The following is a 4410-nucleotide window of genomic DNA, read 5'->3' as shown; positions in this document are numbered from 1 at the left end:
CTGGCTGTCTCCGGATCGAAAAACTACCTACCAGATCGATCAATTTGTGATAGATGGAAGACACGTCTCCAGTGTTTTAGATGTGCGTGCGCTCCGAGGTCGTAACATCGACTCGGACCACTATCTTGTTGCAGCTAAGATTCACACTCGCCTCTGTGCAGCAAACAACGCACGCCAACAAACACAAGGAAGGTTCGACGTCCAGAAGCTGCAATCATAACAGACAGCGGAACGATTTTCTACTCGGCTTGCACTCCTGCTCTCTGAGAGCACTGGTCAACAACTCGGTATAAGGGAACTGTGGGACGGCATTTCAAATTCCTTACGTACAGCTGCAACCGAAACCATTGGTTTTCGGAAAGAGCAAAAGAACAGCTGGTACGACGAGGAGTGCCGTGTCGCAGCGGAGAGAAAACAGGCTGCCTACCTCGCAACGTTACGAATGACCACTACACGTGCGGGATGGGATAGATACCGAGAGTTGAAGAGGGAAGCGAGACGCATTTGCAGACAGAAGAAGAAAGAGGCTGAAATGCGTGAGTACGAATAGCTTGATGAGTTGGCCGACAGGGGTAAGGACAGGGGAAGGTTTCAAGACCGGAGCATACTCTTGTAGAACCCCCAAAGGTGATCTAGTCACTGATGCCCAGAGCATAGTTAAATTATGGAAGGAACACTTCTCCAGCCTGCTGAATGGCAGTGAACGCACAACACCAGGAGAAGGAGAACCCGATTCCCCAATCGATGACGATGGAGCAGACGTTCCATTACCCGACCATGAAGAAGTTCGAATAGCAATTGCCCGCCTCAAGAACAACAAAGCGCCAGGGGCCGACGGACTACCGGCCGAGCTATTCAAACACGGTGTCTATCAGCTACTTTGTAAAATATTGACAGACGAGAGCATGCCCAACGATTGGAATTTAAGTGTGCTATGCCCAATCCATAAAAAAGGAGACCCCACAATCTGCGCCAACTACCGTGGGATTAGCCTCCTCAACAACGCATATAAGGTTCTATCGAGCGTATTGTGTGAAAGATTAAAGCCCACCGTCAACAAACTGATTGGACCTTATCAGTGTGGCTTCAGACCTGGCAAATCAACAACCGACCAGATATTCACCATGCGCCAAATCTTGGAAAAGACCCGTGAAAGGAGAATCGACACACACCACCTCTTCGTCGATTTCAAAGCTGCTTTCGACAGCACGAAAAGGAGCTGCCTTTATGCCGCGATATCTGAATTTGGTATCCCCGCAAAACTAATACGGCTGTGCAAACTGACGTTGAGCAACACGATAAGCTCCGTCAGGATCGGGAAAGACCTCTCCGAGCCGTTCGATACCAAACGAGGTTTCAGACAAGGCGACTCCCTATCGTGCGACTTCTTCAACCTGCTCCTGGAGAAAATAGTTCGAGCTGCAGAACTAAACAGAGAAGGTACCATCTTCTATAAGAGTGTACAGCTACTGGCGTATGCCGACGATATTTATCATCGGCCTCAACACCCGCGCCGTTAGTTTTGCTTTCTCCAGGCTGGACAAGGAAGCACAGAAAATGGGTCTGATAGTGAACGAGGGCAAAACGAAATATCTCCTGTCATCAAACAAACAGTCGTCGCACTCGCGACTTGGCTCTCACGTCACTGTTGACAGTCATAACTTTGAAGTTGTAGATAATTTCGACTATTTAGGAACCAGCATTAACACCACTAATAATGTCAGCCTGGAAATCCAACCCAGGATTGCTCTTGCCAACAGGTGCTACTTCGGACTGAGTAGGCAATTGAAAAGTAAAGTCCTCTCTCGACGAACAAAAGCCAAACTCTATTAGTCGCTCATAATTCCCGTCCTGCTATATGGTGCAGAGGTTTGGGCGATGACAGCAACCAATGAGTCGACGTTACGAGTTTTCGAGAGAAAAATTCTGCGAAAAATTTATGGTCCTTTGCGCATTGGCCACGGCGAATATCGCATCCGATGGAACGATGAGCTGTTCGAGATATATGACGACATTGCCATAGTTTAGCGAATTAAAAGACAGCGGCTACGCTGGCTAGGTCATGTTGTCCGGATGGATGAAAACACTCCAGCTCTGAAAGTATTCGACGCAGTACCCGCCGGGGGAAGCAGAGGAAGAGGAAGACCTCCACTCCGTTGGAAGCACCAAGTGGAGAAGGACCTGGCTTCGCTTGGAATATCCAATTGGCGCCACGCAGCGAAAAGAAGAAACGACTGGCGCGCTGTTGTTAACTCGGCTATAATCGCGTAAGCGGTGTCTACGCCAATTAAGAAGAAAAAGAAACCAGATTCAGCCATTCTCGTTTTTATTGGCGAGGTGGGAAAGGCCCGGAGACTTCGCCGTATTGCGCAATGGTATGGTGCTTTTAAAAGGTTGATACTGCTTTTGGAGCAATTGCCATAGATGGGGAGCCCATAATCTATTTTTGAAGTTAGCAGAGCTCTGACAACATTGGTTAGTGTGTTCGGATGAATAAAAGAATTCTTAGACGAGATATATTTAACAATATTTAATCGTGTCATTAACGAGTTTCTGACATATTTACAGTGAGCATTAAAGTTATAATTAGAGTCAAAAATTAATTCTAGTATTTTCAGCTGTGTTTTACATTCGTAAGTGAAATACCGTTGCATTTTTGCTTCCTGCATACATGAAGGATATGTGTTTTGTCTAAGGAAAGTGAAGCACTAGACTCCAGTGACCAAGTCTCAATTCCGGCGAGCTAAATTATATTCATACATGCCGAAGAAAATTTATGCTCTTTACGAACGAATAGGTGGACTGCATAGATATTATTTAAATATCGCTTTTGTGAGTTAATATTTTCTAATAGTTAACAACCAAAGAATACGTACTCTGCACTAGTGAAAATCTTGTGTTCATTTTGAGTCCTGCACCTACTATTTCTAAGTCAAATAGCCAAATTATCTACTTACTTTTAAACGTGTTTTCAACCCAAATTCAACCGTCGTTTTAGCAAACGAAAGCCATCGGACAGAGTATAGCGATATACACAGTAAAGAAAAGTAATGGGATAACCAAAGCTAAATATTATATGAGGTCCGTGCAGAAAATAGGATCAAGAGATCAATTATCAACATTTATATTCATTATCTTGGTATATGGTATATGTTCTAGAAGTAATGAAGTGTTTTTATGAGCTTGACAATTTTTGTTCGTTGCTTGTTCGTAAATTCTTGTTCAAAAGCAATATATGTCACGATGCCCAGCTTTCATACTCAGCAGAAGTGACTCGATATTTTCAAAAATAAAAATATCCTGGTTTTATAAGAATAGATAACATTAACAGCACAATATAATTTGTTATCAACATATTTTATTGTGGGAATAAAATATTAGTTGCCTTTCACATAAAATGTGTAAATACCAATATATTAAATTTTGTTTTTTAGTTCAAAATATTAATTTTGGCATCAGTTATAAATTACAGACAAAGATAATATGAAAAACCTTGCAAACAAATAAAACGTTGTGGGAAAATATCTACTAGGGACTTTTTTCGATTCGAGATTTCTAATAGTGCGGAAAAGTTGCCTAAGTACTTCCTGATTCCAATGCAACTTTTTGTTTTGAGATCGGATTGCATCTTCAACCCCAACTCCGGCCTTGAAATTTCGGAAATTCGCCTAAAATCGTGAAATTGTCTACCTAGCGCCTGAAATACGCATCTCATGGCAAAATGTATAAACAAAAGTTATTTGTCACGTCATTTGCTACCGAAATGGTATATGTGATCATGGCCGTAGGACGAACCGTTCCCGATATACGAGCGAAAAGGCGGCGCGCCACAGCGCAAGGTGAAAATTGTTGCAGCTCTCAGCTAACTGCATTGGTCACCCAAAATCCACCGCGTGGAGGTGGCTGCTCTTCGGGTTCCTCCCAAGCCCAACCCGACCAACCACCCATATGTCAGGCTTGTTTTAGTCTGAATCTGTGTCAAATTTATTCATAAAATTGGATTTTGTACTAAACTTTGGCACTTGTTGCCTAGATTTCAGTGTAGAGCGTATAAAACGATCACGAGATTGGGGGCCAATAACCTCAGAAGATGCCTCTGTCACCAGTTGTGCTAAGTTGGGTCGGATTAATAACCTCAGAAGGTAATTGGCAGGATGGAAAACTTTCAAATTTGACAACAGGCAACTTCTCACAATCAGGGAGCAGTTTACCTATGTCGCCAGAGAATGTATTTGGACTCTTTGAGACACCATCTATGTGTTCGAAAAGAGCACGAAATGGAAGTTCGTTGAAATGTAGAAGACAAACAACCCACTGTAATGGCCTACCTATTCTTTCTTCTAGTTTCCGAATGATTCCACCTTTCCAACTTGTGCTCGTGTTGGTGCCACCAGCACCGACAACTTCTAG

Source organism: Bactrocera tryoni, chromosome 2 (assembly GCF_016617805.1).
Source record: "Bactrocera tryoni isolate S06 chromosome 2, CSIRO_BtryS06_freeze2, whole genome shotgun sequence".
Classification (NCBI taxonomy): Eukaryota; Metazoa; Arthropoda; class Insecta; order Diptera; family Tephritidae; genus Bactrocera; species Bactrocera tryoni.
Note: the sequence above shows the minus strand (reverse complement) of the source record.